This window comes from Ambystoma mexicanum, chromosome 12 (assembly GCF_040938575.1).
Source record: "Ambystoma mexicanum isolate Mex_15411 chromosome 12, UKY_AmexF1_1, whole genome shotgun sequence".
NCBI classification, from domain to species: domain Eukaryota; kingdom Metazoa; phylum Chordata; class Amphibia; order Caudata; family Ambystomatidae; genus Ambystoma; species Ambystoma mexicanum.
The window spans coordinates 269,020,860-269,039,256 of NC_090936.1; positions in this window are offsets into that span (position 1 = coordinate 269,020,860).

Sequence of the window (18,397 nt, forward strand, 5' to 3'; positions counted from 1 at the left end):
TGGGCGTGCGTGGGTGTTTCCCTTGTGACGTTAGCATAGTGGTTCAGCGCGCGTGAAAAACTGCACGTCCGCTTGGGAATGCGTGTAATCCGAGGAAAGGGCCCATGCGCGTAAGTGACGTGACGCGCACAGGCGTTTCCCTCAGCACGGGTTAAAGGTGAGTGAGGGCAGCAGGTCGCTGTACGTGCTTTTCGTGGAGACTGACGTGTTTTGCTGTCTCCTGTTGTTTCGCGCGCCATCACAACTTCACAGCTATCAAGGACGTATCTCTTCTTTTGGCTGGGGTATTGGCTACGCGTGTTTTTCTGCATCGCGCTAGTCAGACGGTGAGTCGCACACTCTATTTTTGCCACTGCGGGTGCCCCTGTGTATCGCATCCATTTTCGAGGTCATAGTAGCCTGCGTGTCCCACACGTACGCGTTATTCGTGTTACTGGGTGCCACCGCATACTGCGGGAGGTTGATTCCACGCACGTAGGCTGCAGGGTTGCGTGCACGGTTTTACTGCAGTTTTGGGGTGCCTGAGCTATGTGTGACCTGTCACTACATCACCGGGTCACATACAGCCTTGCAGGTGCAGGGGGGCTGTTAAGATCTTGCTTCCCACACCCTTCACCCCAATTGCCCAGGTCAACTGTGGTGTACACCTCCCATTGGCACTACTCCATCTGTGCCGGCTCTACTACATCTGTGCCATGGTTGGGAAGCCACCAAAGGTGAGGGGTGCCACAGCTGGGAGTACTCCTCGTGGCGGGCGTGGTCGGGGAGTGGCCGTGGTGACCAGGGAGTAGGGGGACTCCAGGGTGTCCAGGGCGGCCACAGAGGGGGAAGAGGCAGGGGTGCGCCACTTGAGCACAATGTTGTGCCATGTGTTGGTGCAGTCATGCCACCACCCCCTGTGGTTCCGGGGGATGCAGCTTCTGCATCTGACACGTCAGTCCGTTCCATCGACTGCCACGGGCCCAAGGGTAGTGGTAGCTGCAGGTGCTGCTGTGGACACCGCCACCCAGGCTCAGGGTCTGCCAGCGCAGGCTGCGTTTGGCACTTGAGCAGCTCTTGGTAGATTTCCAACAGGCCAGGAGGGAAACCATAGGGGCACGCAGGGCTGCTCTGACCAAGACACGTGTCCCTGGGGCAGTCATGTCATCTGCTGCCCCCAACAGCCAGGTGTTGGCAAGTGCAGGGGCAGATGCACCCAACAACACCCCAGTTGTGAGTCTGCCAACCAGGACCGTTGTGGTCAATGACCCTGCCACAGCGGATGTTGCTGCGCAGGGTCCATTAGAGGGCACCCAGCTGCCACTGACACAAGTCAGGCCTTTGGTCGTCCCTCCACCTGCCACTCCCTTGGCTCAATCCACCGAACCCACTGGCCATACTGGTCAGGGCAGCATTAGCCAGCCAGGGTCTGCGCCACAGTCCAAGAGGAGGAAGGTTGCACCTGCAGCACAGGCTGGGACCCCACATGTCAGTTCATTCGGCCATGAGGTGCGCACGGGGCAAAAGTGCAAAAAGCGTTGTAATGACCTCAAACGCAGCGCTAAGGCTAAGCGTGCCTCAAATTACAACTTGACTCTGGTGACTGGCGGTGGGCCTGCACCAGAGGAGGAAGAGCTCACTCCGCATGAGTCACTCATTGCGGAGTTCATACCACCTGAATCGGTCGAAGGAGTGGGAGAGATGCTGGACTTTGATGCCCAGTCCAGTGAGTGTTGATGCGTGTTTGTTGAGGACGTGTGCGTTTTACTTGTGGGATGTGTTGTGCATGATTGCCACTACATGTGACGTGTACATGGTTCTGATGTGTAAGTAATGCAATGCTTCCATGATGTAGGTCTGCTCTGCTGGATGGTGGACATGTGGAGCAGACGGGGACTGTCTGCCTCACCACTATTGCACCCTACTCACATGCTGGTTACCAGTATACCCCTCCGGTCCATGTTCCAGCTCACTGGCCCTTTTGCATGTGGCGTGGGGTGACCTTCCTCTCAGCCCAGGCACAATGTCATAGCATGACTGACGTGCATGTGTCCTCTGCCTGCATGCGGGTACTCCATGTAGGCATTCTCCCTTGCCCCTCCTCTGCCACTCTGCACCCCAGTTCCACCTTTGCAATGGTCTGCTTCAATCTTGCCATTGTGTACTTTCCCGTTCATGCGTCCTGTGTACATGCTAACTTCCAGCGTACAATCTGCCAGACATATGCTGTGTGGTACAGCCTTAGTACTTGATGCAGGGTATCTCACTTGTACTGTGCATAGGTCAGATGCCCCGCAGGGACATGAGTGCCCATTCATGCTCCATGTGCATTGCACGCATGCCCCTATGTGTCCTTGACTGGATGATCACTGTAATACAAGTCCTGGGTGACATACATTGCATGGGATCTCATCAGCCTTCCCATGTCAACTGTGGCTCAGTACTGCGTTGCACACATGTTTAGGGTCTGACAATCTGTGTAGGTCACAGGCCTCAGCCTGTTTAATGGCCAATGACTCTGTCCGACTGTTGTGGTGTCTTCTTCACACGTGGGCGGCATCCAGAGTTTTCATCATGTGTCCTGCTTACTGTCCCATCATCATTTGCAGTGTTGTCACTTGAATCACATTAAGCTGTTGATGCCAGTCAACACTGCCTGTCAATACACAGGTCTATGGTCAGCCTTTTGATACCATGCTAGGCATCCCTGCTTTTGTACTTGGGTGGAGGGGTGCTTTGCTTGTAGATATGCTACCCATTGAATGCACAGTGCACGTGATGCCTGAATTTGACCTTGCACTGCCTTCACATTTCCTGACACACACCATGGAATCCTTGTACATGTAGGTAGTGAGTGACATACACATTTGCTGCACTGCATAGACCCACTTCTATGCAAACTGCCACCTTTCAACAGGTCTGATCACAGAAGCAATTCAAAGTTGACCCAGCATGCATGCCAGGTTCTATTGTTTGTGTCACATGTCTGCCTGATGTGTTTGTTGTCGGTGTGTGTGTGTGTGTTGTGTGCTTCTGACATGTGTAGTGACCTTTTTTCTCTCTATTTTTCAGGTGATGACGCAATGGAGGCGGAGGATGGTGTTGTCATGCCAGACACAGGGTTGTTACCACTACATCAACCCGGCACAAGTGGGGGTCGTGGGGTGGTAGGCCACGAAAACCCCCAAATGCTGCAGTCCATCTTGTCTCTGGCTGCCTATGACTCCAGCCCTGATGACGACTCTGACGACCATGTCGAGGTGGATGAGCATCAAGTCCATGTGTCAGGGGTGAGTGATTCTGATGTGGACACTCCTCTGTCTGCGAAACCTGCCCTGAGGGGTCAGACAGTCTTGGTTCCTCCGCCCGTGGTGGATCGGGACGCAGGGTCACCCTCCACACCAGTCACTGATGTGCCTGGGACATCACGTCGACGGGGGCACGTAGTCGTGCAGCCGCGGGCGGTGCCAACACAGCGAGGACACCCAGTCCTTGGGTCCCACAGGGGTCAAGCCCAGCAACGAGGTCGGCGCGCGCAACCGCAGTATACTGAGTGGGAGCAAGACATGACTGCCAATTCAGAACTGCAGGGGGCAGCAATGGAGAACATTGATGAGAGCATGGAGCGTGTGGCCCGATCTGTGCTCCCCCATGCTAGGCAGGTGCTTCTCCAGCTGCAGGCGGCACGGTCCACGGCCCGCTCGCTCAGGCTGGGCATGGCGGCCTCAGACAGGGCACGCCAGGCTGAAATGTCGTCTCTGCGTAAAGCAATTGCTGCTCACGCAGAGACACACATGGATGCCCTGAGGGAGGAGTATGCGTCCCTCATATCCACTCTGGGTGTCCTTATGATGTCCCAGAGGCAGCAGGCAGAGGAGAGGTTTGCACAGCTTGAGCGTACCATCTCGGCTGAGCTACAGGATTGCCGGGAGTTGCAGCGGTTGTCCAGCCAGACCTTGCAGGAGGAACTCCGTGTTACACGTGCTACCTTGCAAGAGGAAGCACGTGTATCACGTGAGGTTCTGCATGCAGACTTACGTCACATCGCCACACAGAACCAGGCTCACCCGTCCGGCAGACTTGCTGCCATCGAAGGGCAAGCTGTGGCTAGGCGTGGCCAGGCTACTGTGCCACGTCCTCCTTTCCAGGATGAGCCAGACTCAGACGACCATCTATCTCCCACATAGGTCGGGCTGTGCAGGCGTTGAGCCCATGGAGGTTTTTTTTCTGGCTCAGCATCATCGCATGTGGGTGTTGAGCAGCACCCTGTACCTCCCCCCTCCTGGGTGCCTCCCCTCCCCCCCAGGTCGTATGTGGCCATTTTTGATTTTTCTTTTAGTTTAGTTAGTTAAGTTTCTCTTTGATAGTTAGTTTAATTAGGTAATGTAGGTTTTTCATAGTTAGTGTAATTAGTTAATATAGTTTATAATTACTTGTTTATTGTGCTTTCATGTGACAGTGCGGTGCTTTGTGGCTTTTGAAAGCATCCACTGTCTGTTCCAGCTGGGCCTTTCAGGCTTGTCTTGTGTATGTGTTTGCTGCTTGGGGTCCTTGACTCACATATGCCACTCCTTCCTCCCTTATCCAGGGGCTCGCAAGGATGGTTCGGTGTAACAGCCTATTACACAAGGGCCTTGGACTGTCATATCTGTGGCATGTCTGGTGCTGTGTAACTTGTGTTAACACCCCAAGTGGGGATGAATGCAGTGTTCTTGGCCACTGTTCTGCTTTTGCTAGATGGGGTGTTTCATGATTAATGTGTACATTCATTGCTATGCATTGTGTAGTATGTTTCTTATCTTTACTGTACACATGCTTGTTGCAATTCATGCCGTAGATAGTGTGTTCCACACTTTGGATGTGAAAGACGGACTGATGGTGTGATTTCTGATGTACGTCTCTGACATGATCCAGTAATGAGATGCCTGAAGAGACACACACAGATTACCTTAAAGCATTAATCATGTGTTTCATGCCCTTTCTGCAGGGGGATGAGCCTCCAGACCACCTTTACCAGCAGACATGTCCCATTGGACGTCTGGATTCTGGACACATTTGTTGGTGCCCACATGCACATGTGTGCGCAAGCAGGGGCACAGGGATTGCAGACATACATCCTAGAACTGCTGACGTGTTCCAAGGAACTCCAGGAAAGGTGAGCAGCACAGGGGGGCCACTACACAGCAAAGCTTCCACCAGGCCAGTTGCACATGCAGGCTTAGTAGCAGCACTGAGGGTGAGCTTGGACGAATATTGGTGTTGAAGCACACAATACAGCTCAGATGTGTTGGTGGACTGATGGCTAGTTGATTGTAAGGTTGTCTGGGGCACCTGCAGCGGCAGTGGCACATACCCTCCGGTCCACCATGGGCCATTGAGGCACTTGTATCACCCATGTAGCCTTCTGAGACATGGAAAGGAGCAGCTCACAGGGTACATTTTGAAACATGCACTGCCTACTTTTTTTCGGTCATGGTGGAACACGACTTGTTCTGAAGTCATACCTTGCTATATACGTCTTTCTGCTTACCCAGGGAACATTGCATGTTGTGTGAATTGTGACACATTGGTGTTCCATTTGCCACACACCCACCCACCTGCGGCTGACTTACTGCATTGACTGTGTATGACCCATCACAGGGGTAATGTTACATATGGGTACGAAGCATCCACACCAGATTGTCTGTTTGTAGAGTAGTTTGTTGCTATGGGGCATATTTGGTGGTGTGTTTGTGTGTTATGGGCACAGACAGATTATTAACTGTGGCTCTCTTTGCAGCATTGAAGTGCTCCTGTAACCGGACCTGAGAGTGCGCAGGCAGGAGGCCAGCACTCAAAACCAGCGCTAAGTGTCTTGTTGTTTTTCTTTCAAACTGCTCTGCATAGGCTTGCTGGGGGGGTGCACTAATGCATGGATGAATGTGTAATTCAATTTGGTATGTTTTTTTTCCCCTAATCACCCCGAGTCCTATCCAATTCTAAACCCTGTACCCTCTACCCGGTGTTCCTGCTTCCCGTACCTATCCAACCAATGTTCCCTAACCCTCTTTCCCCACTGGGGTTGCGGATGCCTGTGTAAGCCCCAAGCTTGCAGGTGCCGAAACCCTAGAGGGGGTGGTTGGTTCGTGCCACTCCTAAGCCTGGACTCCGGAAGGCCCTGACAATGATGTACAAGTTTGTTAGGATTGTGTATGTGTTCATGCAGGTAGTACATTTTCGTGCATTCCCTACTTTCATGTGTCATTCCTCCTCCCCTCTCTTCCACTCATTCCAGTTATCCAGTGTGCCAACGCCTGTCCCGACTGCATATCCCTGACCCTCCTTCCCCACCAGGGTCTCAGAGGCCTGTGTGAATTTGACCCTGCAGGCACCCGGGCCACAGTGGGGGTGGTTGGTTCAAGCCACTCCTGCGCCTGTACACGGGAGCTGTGACAGTACACATCCGTTCATGGTTCATCATTCTATGTTATGTACCACACATGGTTCACATCCTGTTGTGACATTTTTTACTGTGTTACCTTGGTTGTTACATCATTGTGGTAGTACTTGGCCTTTGTGAGGTACTGCTACTTCAAGTCATCTACTGGAGGCTGTTCTGGTTCGTTTATTTCTGCCTTGGATTTTGTGTTTTTGCAAATCAAGGTGGACTCTGAGGGTGCAGGCAACTTTTTACACACAAGGTGGGAGATGGTGACGAAGGGGAAGGGTGATCCTGTGGCCAGGTGAAATTGAGGGTTGAAGGCTCCATGACCCAGGTGCAGTTGTTCAGTGGGTCATGGTGATTTGTGAGGGAGGGGGGTGTTTTGTTGTTGATAGTTGCCTTGCCCTGCAGTGTGATGGGAACCCTGACATTGTAATTGTGGTATCCTATGTACATGATGTGTTCTGCTGATCAATGCCTGTTCATGTCTTGTGTTTACCTTTCAGGTGTGAGGGGATAGTTGTGGTTTGACATGCTGGGGTGTACACATGGTGAATGTTCACATGTGATGTGTAGAGGACACTGATGGTCACTTGATTGCACATGCATATGTTGAGTGCATGTCCTTACTGACCCACACACTCGCACTATGATGCACTACATGTACAACCACCCTTGGATATCCACATGTACACTCTGTTTGCCTTCTGGTGCCCACTGTGTCCCTGCAGCACATGTTCTGTGGCCAATTATGGATCCTGTACATGCCTAATTTGCTTTTTGATGTGGTTTGTCACTTAGATGTGATGCTCAGGGTGTGCATCACACACAATAGCTGTTCACTGTGCTGTGCGCTGAGCAGTGTGTTGCAGGAGTTGGACACAGCACACAGATGCTGTAGTGTTGATTTTGCAATGCACAATGTGCATGTAGACAGGCATTCATTGTTATGTTACGGTTACAACTTTTGTAATGCATTTGGGAATTACTTATTTTGGGTGGGAGGTTGTTGGTCAGTCATTTCATCCGATTCCATGTCAGGCATCATTGTCTGATGCCAATGTACATTTTTAACATGGCAATGTGTACCTTATTGGTACTGTGTTGGTGTATGGATATTGCTTGCCATGTTGTGGTTTGGGAGGGTTTGAGTGACATAACAGTGATGGTCATGGCCTGTTTCGCAGGTGTGTGTGATTCACACCTTGCATGTCAGGGTCAGCCGCTTCTCGAAGCAACGAGCTGGGGGTAGATCTCTCTCCGCGACAGGGGCCTCCCTCTGGAACAGCCTTCCTGCCTCCCTGGAACTTGAGGAGAACCATCTCTGGTTCTGGAAGCACCTCAAAACCTTCCTCTTTGCTTCTGCTTTCTCTCTCCCTCTCCCTTGCTAAATTATTTACTGAAACTGCACTGAATCTGCAACTGGGCCACTCTCATCAACCTCGGTCCCTGGCCCAGCCACTCTCCACTTGCACTGCCTCCCTGGCAACCCCTGCACTGCGGGACTGTCTCTCTATCCCTACAGCCCCCCCCCCCCTTCCCAGCACTTGTCTGCACTTACCTTTGCACTTGCCACCAGCTGGCCTATTTATTTATTTTTTATTCTACTTAACCTGTACTGCACTCCCCCCCTCCCCTTCCCCTTGCACTTTTCCCTTCTCCCTACCCCTGCACTTGCGCAATCTAAATGACACCTGGCCTAGTAGGATCGTTGTCTGTCTTCCATTGTTCTCCCCTCCCTGCCTCGTCGCACCTTAAAAAACTCTTGTGTATAGGCAGGTTACAAATGCCATATCATATCATATCATATGTCATATTTGTGCCTTCCTGTCACACAGGATAGCTTGTGTTTAAGTAGCTAGGGATGCAGACAATGTGGCACTTCCATGGCAACAATCTCAGGGTTGTAAAGTTGTGACAGTTGACTGTCTCTTTGTCATCATTGATTGTCACCTGGTATGTGCCAGGCCTGTGTGCACTCCTCAGGGGTGGGAGTTTAGGTGAAAAATGTGGCCACAAGCTGGGTCCGGGCTTCCTCGCCACGTGCCCTGTCCCCTCCCATGGGCAGCACCTGTGCCTGCGGTTGGGGATGTGGGGGCACCACCATGTCCACCGGTACGCCCTGCCATGTTGCAACATTGTGCAGGACACATGCTGCCACAATTATCCTGCAAACAACTGGGGGTGCATAGAGTAGCTGCCCGCCAGAGCGGTCAAGGGAGCGGAAGCGTGACTTGAGCACTCTGAATGTGCGCTCCACTATGGCCCTGGTTGCAATATGGGCGGCGTTGTATCTTACCTGGGGTGGTGTGGTGGGGTTCCGGATTGCCGTCATCATCTGGTTGCTCAGAGGGTAGGCACTGTCCCCTCGGGAGGTGTAAATGGTTGTGATTATTGGGGTTTGTGTATTTGTGTGTGTGTGACATGCATGCATGTGCAAGGGAATTTGTACTCACCTAGGAGCCATGTGTCGCCATGCTGCCCAGCTTCCAGGGCCCGGCTCAGGGCAGACATTCTTTATATGAAACTGGCATGGGTGGAGCCAGGGTAGTTTGCATAGACAGAGGTGATGATTCCCTTTGCATCGCATACCACCTGTACATTGATGGAATGCCAGTGCTTGCGGTTTCGGTAGATGTGCTCAGTGGCCCTAGGTGGATGTAGGGCCACATGGGTGCAATCTATGGCACCGAGCACTTTGGGGAAGTGTGCCACCCTGTAAAAATCCAGGACAATGGCCTGCCTTTCTGTGGGTGTTCTGGGCATGTATATGTGCCTGCGGAGTGAGCGGCGCGCTCTCATGATTGCCAGTACCTGGTGTAGGCAGCGTGACTGCGTGGCCTGTGAGACCCCCCCCACTATGGCAGTAGTCCGCTGAAATGACCCAGTGGCCAAGAAATGCAGGACATTGAGCACCTTCTCCAAGGGGCTCAATGCTTGGGAGCAAAGGGTGGGGGATGTAAGGTCATCTTCCCACTCCCTGACCAGGTCTAGGTTGATATGGGGTCGAAACCTATACCTGCCGTAGACCTGGTCGTCAGGCATCCCAAAAAGGCTTGTCCGTGGTGCGAAAATGCATGCTCTGTCTATTCTCCTCCTCCTGCGGTGTCCCACGATCAGTGCTGCGACAAATGGGGCATTCATCGCAGCTGTATATATGTGTTTGTTGTTTGCGCGCACTTTTATACTGTGCGCGGGGACGCTTCCACCTGCCTTCGTGTGGCGGACGCGTTAAAGCCTGTGTGCGTCTTTTGCCGTGCACGGGTTTCCTGTATTCGAATCCATGAATACGGGTTGTTCGCGTGCATGTGGCCGTTCCGTGTAGTTCCCTGCAGTACTTCCACAGTTACGCCTTCTTTTTCACACGTTATTCCCCATTCCGCGTGTTACGCCCACTGTTCCGCCCACTTTGGTTGTGTGCGCCGCGCTATGTGCACTTTTGCTGTGCGCGTAACGCACGCCTTTTGGTGGAGTGTGTGCCCGCGTGCGCCATGCAAAGATTTGGCACACGGATAGCGGGAAACCCACGCAACATCTTCCTTGAATCGCACGCGTGCGTGTGCGCTGGGTTTCTCCCGCTTGCGCCACCTTGCGCCTGCTTGCGCTCGGATTTTCGGTGCACGTTTGTTCCATGAATCGACCCCAAATTGTTGTGTTTCCAGTGTTTGATTTCTGGCTAATGTTGGCTTGTTGCAGATTTAGATACTTGTTGTTGAATTGTAACTGTTTATACTTTTTATTTATATTCTCAAGTTGTTAATCTATCTGTTGGGTTGTTGCAAAATCTTGGGGCAGTTAGATACCTGTTGGCGTATTCTAACTGTTTATTTCTTTTCATAATTTAGTGGTATTGATTTATCTGTTTGGTTGTTGCAGAATCTTGGGGCAGTTAGATACCTGTTGGCGTATTGTAACTGTTTATTTCTTGTTATAATTTAGGGGTATTGATTTATCTGTTCGGTTGTTATAGAATCTTGGGGCAGTTAGATACCTGTTGGCCTGTTCTGTTTATAGTTTTCTTATTGAGGTTTTGTTAATGTTTAGTACAGATTAGTTATTACATTTTGGTTTTAAGAAGATTAAATAAGCATTTATAAGATTTGATGGTAATCTCTGCTTTAGAGTAATGGTACTATCATTACATTCGAACCATCCACAATTCTTTTTTATATATGCAGTGTAGTGACCTGCATTGATTGTGGCTCCTGCATGGTAGATTATGCCTATTGTTGTGAATGTTTTCTTACCAAGCGATACTTGACCACGTGTGAATCCAGTCAGCCTGTAGTTGTTTTTGGTACCATCTGCATTGTAACGTAGAAGCATTAATATTACGTATTTACTATGTGTTTGTATTAGTAACGTGGAGCGATTATCTGAATTGCAGGTAGTATATAATCTGCCATGGTTTGCATTTTGTTCAAGTTGCTGAAATGGAACGGATTCACAGTTAGGTATGGATACATACACACAACGTTCATTAGGGATTTCTTCATATTGCATATTGTTGCACAGAGTGCATGTATGTTTCCACATGTATGGAATCTGGAAGATTTCATTTATAGGTATGTTTTTTTTTCCAGTACTTGTAGCAAGTACATTAGAAATTCTTGTGGATCTTCTTGTGAGTTTATAGTGAATTTCACCATTCCAGCACAGTAGTCCAATTCTTGTCTTATTCCATGAACACTGTAGGTGTTGTCAGGATTGTTGGTTGCATTTCTATAAAGGACTAACATTTGCAAACACAATTGGTCTGTACTGTGTAAGTAAATGTTGTCAATAATTGGTGGCAATTGAAATAGAATATTGATTGCTACATTTGCGTAGCAATTTACACTAGTTATATTTGAAAATTTGAATGGACCAGATATTTTTGTGTTCAAGTCATTTTTTTGGAGTGTGTGTTGCTTCTTTGAAGAAGTACCTGAGTTACTTTGAGTAATAGATTTTTATTTGGTTTTACTAATTGATGAAGTATTAGTTTCTTTTACTCTCTTTGGAGGATTTGCAGTGACATCCTGTTGTATTTCTGTGTGAGCTAGTTTTCTTTTACAACGTTTTGCTTTTTATGGAACAGGATATGTTTTTAGATGGTGGTGTATAGTGAACGTAGTCTATTGTATTCTAAAATGCAAGGAATATCAGCGTTTACTTTACTTGCATCAAAGTTGATTAGAAATAGACTGTCAAGTGTACGTAAGCGTGATAGTGCTACGTAGCTCATGCCTTCTTTAAAGACTGCGTTCCCAATTTCTATCAATGTTTTATCTAAGGTAAGACCTTGTGATTTGTGAATGGTGACTGCATATGCTAGAGATAGAGAAAATTGTTCTCTGCGTACATACATGTCTTTGAAAAGAAGGAATCGAGCTGTTGAGCGCCTGATCCTTTTTACTTCTGAAAGTTTGTCAAAGAGAATATTGACAAACTGAATGTTGTTGTCACATGGGTATGTTTGAAAGCCAACAACTGTACCCAGTGCTCCATTAACTAGTCCTTGCTCCACGTCAAGGTTACGTTTAAGCATTACTCTACAGTTTAGAGATAATTTTAATATTTTCTCCAAACCAGCTGTGTAGGGGATTGAATTTTCTAAGGTATTTCGTCTTGTTGTGGCTTGTTGACACATGAGTAGTGTTATACCATGTACGTCTAGTTTGTCTGTTGCGGAAATTTTAATTATTGGTTGCATTTCTTTTTTCACCATTGTTTCATTGAATTTGGAACAGCTTGCAAGAGTTGGCATCAAGGACATACAATTGACATTTTTGTGTGCTAATTGTTCCACGACATCAGTAGCACATGAGTTATGGCCATAAAGTGCATGGATGAGCCGGGTTTTTAATATTGCTTGTGCTTCTTGAGATAGTACACCAACTCTAATACTTTTTAAAATGTTGGCGTAGGTGAGGTCTGCAGACTGTTGCATGTTTTCTATTAATATTCTGTATTGGAAATGTTGACATTTCCTATGCTGCCAACAGTTTTATGGCAGAGTTTGTGTCCTAAGGTTTTAAAAATAGGTTCACGTTTCACTGGTGTCAATTGAAGATCTCCGGAAACAATAATGTGTTTTCCTCCAAAGAGCTCTTCATAGTTTGTTTTGAGTACTTCTTGTAATCTGAGGTGAATCAAAGCCAACATTAGGTTGGAGACCATGCTCAATTCATCTATTAATAGCATTTTCCTTTGTTTTAACACTCAGCATAGTTCCATTGCAGCTTCTGTAGGAAGTTTGTAATATTCTATTTTGTTTTGGTGTTCTACTGGCAGGCGTAGTAATCGGTATAAAAAGACACCGCCTATGTTGTAGGCAGCTAAACCTGTGGGGGCAGTTACAACAGCTGACAGTTTGTTGTTTGTCGATTGTTGATGGAACTTGCTGATGATTTTGATTAAGAATGTTTTGCCTGAACCAGCATCACCACTGACGTATAGTAGTATAGGTTTGTAATTTTGGCAGGTACATTCTTTATTTTCATGTTGTACACCATGTGCAATTTCTTTTGTTACTTCTTGAAAAATGCTACGCTGCTCATTGTTCAGTTTTGATTGTAGTAGAGTTAAGTCTTCTGTATCTTCATAGTGACACATGGTGTTTTCTACTTCTGTCATAGCTAATTCTGCCTCATTTGCTATTAGTGGCTGTCCCAGTGGTTCTTGGCTTCCTGTTACAGAAGGTTGACTACTGTCGGAAGTGTCCTTATCTAGTTGGGCCTGGAGTTCTTCTTCGTGTTGCTGTTCATTGTGCAACGTTGTTTTGTACTTTGTAAAGTTTACAACGGTTATAGTGCTTTCATTTGCTTTAAAAGCGTCTTCATAGGAGTCATAGTATCTAGTATCTCTTCTTCTTTTATCCATGGTTTAAAGAGTTGTAGCAGGGACATGTAATATAGTTCTTTATGTTGAGGAGTATTTAATGACAATTTGATATGATTAATTAAACTTGGTTTGGTAAGTTTTACTAAGCTACCTTCACAATTTGTCACTCTATATCTACCTTTTTTTTCATCAGGTTTTATATTTTTTTTGTATGTGAAGTTTTGGGCTATGTGGTATAGACACATGGTTTCCAAAGTGGTACTTCTGTTTCGATAGTATGTGTCTAGTAAATTGTTTTTCAAAATGTCTTGACTGTGGGGATCATTTTTGGCTATTGTTTCTATGTCGTCGTATGATTTGAGAACTCTTTTTTTAGATTTAGCAGGACCAAGACTTGGCCATAATATATTTTCAGATTTTCCATACAAAGCAGTACCGGTTAAACGATCTTCAGCTTCATAGCAGCCACATTCTCTATGGGAGAGCATTTTTATGCCCAAGCTGTACAATTTCTGAGACAGTGTTTTGTCTGATGATAGATCATTCCAGAGGTCTTGAAGCTCTGTTTTTTCTGCTTTGATTAAGTAAGCTGTAACATATCGTGCAACTGCAGTGGAATTGTCTGCAATGTACTGCACATCTATGTTTGCATTCCATAATAGGGTAATGATTGCATTGTAATCATTGATATATTTTGCTTCTTCTGTTCTTTTTATGTAATATGTGTTTTTTTAGGTGATTTACCTTTAACACTGTCTAACTGAAGACATGAAGTTGTTCACTTCACCTGTTTCTGTAACTGGTCTAGGGAAACCAAAGCGGCATTTGGTGTAGTATTTCTCTTTGTTTTTGTATTTGCAATGACAATATTTGCCACATTTGTGTCTTTGAAATTGTACAATTTGTGCATGAAGATCACTATTTGTTGCTTCTGATGGAATTTCACAAGTGACATATTTTTCGATAAACTGTAAAACAGTGGCATCACTGTTTTGACCACATTTAGGAGCATCTTTAATCCATAAAAGCATGTGGATATGTGGTGCTCCTCTGGCTTGGTATTCTTTTCTCCAAAAGAAGTGTTGCACTTCTCCTAGGGGAGGAACAGTTTTATTACAGATAAAGTGTAGCATAGCAATGAAGCGATGATGGAAATATCTTGAAACATTAACAGGATCTAGAGAGCAAAGTTCTCCAGGTGTTAGCATATCTATGTTTGTTTTATTTTTGTTTGCTATGCATGGGAAATCATGTAAATCTTCCCATGCATATTCTGCACAACTTAATGTAACAAACCAAGTGGGTGGGCCAAGGTTTCTTATCATACAATGTACATATCTGTGCCGTCAGAACCAGTACTCTTTAGTACCACACATGTTTGCTAACAGATTTGTAATGCTTGATTGTAAAACCTCATCTTTTTCTTGCACTTTTTGTAGTAATTGCATAGCTGACATATTTTGAAAGTGGGTTCCTGATTTTAATGTGTGTTCAACTCCGTAACATAGAGTTGCTAGTTCACTTTCAAAGAGTAGGTGGACTATGTATTCCACATTTTGTCTAAATCTGGGATCATCAGAATACATTCGTAACAAGCAGTATTCTGATGCTGTTATCTGAATAGGTCTATCATCGTACCTTCCTCCTTTGCCAGTAGGAAAGAGTAGAGGAAAAGCACGTGCTTCTATACTTTTTTCCCATATGCTGATTAGTGATCCTTTGGTTTGTCGCATTTGGTATGTTTCTAGTGCATCATGTATGGTGTCATTAGAATGTAATGGATGAATTGTATAATGGTCTTAAATATTGGATACTGTAGCAGGATCTAGAAGTTCAAATTGACCCGTTTCTGCTGACTCTTGAATTATTTCAGTTGTTTCCCTTAAGTTTACTTCAATATTTATTTCTTTGTAGTATTCATTATTATCTTTTAGATATTACAAGGCTTGTCTAACTTTATGTAAGTCTACGAGTTGTTGCCAAATTATTTTGTCTTTTGTAAATACACCATTTACTAAGACAATTAAAGATTGTTCTATTGGACGTTGCACTCCCAGAGTGTGAACATTTTCTTTTAGATCTAATGGTAAATAATCTACTTTACCACGAATGCCCTTCACCAATTCAGAGGGAGGTAATTTTGCTGTTTTTGGTTGAAGGCGTATTATTGCTTGAAATGGATGCACTGTTTGAATTATGATGCTCATATAAATTGAGTTGTTGCAGGGGTTTTGGTAGTGGGAATAATTCTAAATTATTTGTGATAGCACGTGAAGGAGTTTGATTGTTGTCAGGTTTTGTAGTGCAGTAACTGCAAAGTATTAAGGGGTCAGTTATTTTGTATTTGGTTTCTGTTATAAGGTAGAGAGCTAATTCAAACCATTTGGAATCTTCATTGTTTTCTGTTTTGTATGTTACATCTATAGTTTTTGTGTTACTTTTATAAAAAGTTCTGCTGCAACACACACACACATGGTTTGGTACTTCAGCGGATGTACTTTCAAATTTTAGTATTTCTTTTTTGTATGTGTGTAGTAGAAGATTGCCATCTGTACAATTGTTGCTAGTCTGTTGCTACTGTATTTTGTAAGTGGCTTTCACTTCCAAAATATTGTTTATGGATATGCTCCATTTTTTCCAGTAGGTCTTTGGCTGTACCATGTAGAAGATTATTTAAATTGGCTAGTTCTAAAGCAGGACTTTTACCATAGTACAGTTTATAGACTAGATTTCTTATAGTTGAATAATGTGTTGATATAATTTTGATATGATGGAAGGTGCTTTTACAAATAGGTCCTGAAATGCAGGCCAATGAATGTTCTTGTAGTCCTGTGTATTTGTGTACGGGACAGGTATCCATATTTTGCAGCAGTTTCATTTTGATTTTGTCTTTGCCTTTCACATATTGAATGAGGAACTGTCGTAAAGATTTGAAAGATTTTTTGGCAATGTTACACATTGACATGCATGGCCATTTGTATACTGGACGTTCTGGTTCAGTCGAATGGAGAGTTGAGTTTTCTGGGGATATTTTTGTAAGCAGTATTTCTTGTTCCCTTATGGTATTATTAAGTTTTTCATAACCTCGTCCACTGCTATGTATGGCAATTGTGTTTGTTTGATTTTGTCTGTATGCTTCTTCATTAAAATATGGTTCTGTGCTCGTGGTGTGACTCCATTCACCTCCACAGATATTTAAGAAGTTATTTTTGTTGACATTCCATTTATTGAGAAGTCTTTTTTGTAATTTAGGGGCCGATTCATGGAACAAACGTGCGCCGAAAATCCATGCGCAAGCAGGCGCAAGGGAGCGCAAGCGTGAGAAACGCAGCGCACGCGCACACGTGCGATTCAAGGAAGACGCTGCGCGTGTTTCCCGCTCTCCGTGCGCCCAAACCAGCCATGGCGCACGCGGGCATACACGGCGTGCGCGACGCGCACAGCAAAAGCGCACATAGCAAGGCGCACACAACCAAAGTGGGCGGAACAGTGGCCGTAACACGCGGAATGGGGAACAACGCGTGAAAAAGAAGGCATAACTGCGGAAGTACTGCAGGGAACTACACGGAACGCCCACACGCAGGCGAACAACCCGTATTCATGGATCCGAATACGGGAAACCCGCGCACGGCAAAAGACGCGCACAGGCGTCAACGCGTCCGCCACACGAAGGCAGGCCGAAGCGTCCCCGCGCACAGCATAAAAGTGCGCGCAAACAACAAACGCGTATATACAGCTGCGATGAATGCCCCATTTGTCGCAGCACTGATCGTGGGACACCGCAGGAGGAGGAGAATAGCCAGGGCACGCATTTTTGCACCACAGACAAGCCTTTTTGGGATGCCTGATGACCAGGTCTATGGCAGATATAGGTTTCCACCCCATATCATCCTAGACCTGGTCAGGGAGTGGGAAGATGACCTTACATCCCCCACCCTTTGCTCCCAAGCATTGAGCCCCTTGGAGAAGCTGCTCAATGTCCTGCATTTTTTGGCCACTGGTACATTTCAGCGGACCACTGCCATAGTGGGGGGGGGGGTCTCACAGGCCACGCAGTCACGCTGCCTACACCAGGTACTGGCAATCATGACAGTGCGCCCCTCAGTCCGCAGGCACATATACATGCCCAGAACACCCGCAGAAAGGCAGGCCGTTGTCCTGGATTTTTTCAGGGTGGCACACTTCCCCAAAGTGCTTGGTGCCATAGATTGCACCCATATGGCCCTACGTCCACCTAGGGCCACTGAGCACATCTACCAAAACCGCAAGCACTGGCATTCCATCAATGTACAGGTGATATGCGATGCAAAGGGAATCATCACCTCTGTCTATGCAAACTACCCTGGCTCCACCCATGACAGTTTCATATCCAGAATGTCCGCCCTGAGCCGGGCCCTGGAAGCTGGGCAGCATGGCGACACATGGCTCCTAGGTCAGTACAAATGCCCTTGCACATGCATGCAAGTCACACACAGACAAATATCCAAACCCTAATAATCTCAACTATTATCACCTCCCCAGGGGACAGTGCCTACCCTCTGAGCAACCACATGATGACGCCAATCCGGAACCCCACCACAACTCCCCAGGTAAGATACAACGCCGTCCATATTGCAACCAGGGGCATAGTGGAGCGCACATTTGGAGTGCTCAAGTCACGTTTCCGCTCCCTTGACCGCTCTGGTGGGCAACTACTCTATGCACCACCAGTAGTGTGCAGGATCATTGCGGCAGCATGTGTCCTGCACAATGTTGCAACACGGCAGGGCGTCCCGGTGGACATGGTGGTGCCCCCACATCCCCAACCACAGGCACAGGTGCTGCCCATGGGAGGGTCAGGGCACGCGGCGAGGAAGCCCGAACCCAGCTTGTGGCCACATTTTTCACCTAAACTCCCACCCCTGCGGAGTGCACCCAGGCCTGGCACATACCAGGTGACAATCGATGATGACAAAGAGACAGTCAACTGTCACAACCCTACCACCCTGAGATAGTTGCCATGGAAGTGCCACATCGTCTGCATCCCTAGCTACGTAAACACAAGCTATCCCGTGTGACCAAAAGGCACACATATGACATATGACATGATATGGCCTATACACAAGTATTTCAAGGTGCGATGAGGCAGGGAGGGGGGAACAAGGGAAGACAGACAACGGTACTACTAGGCCA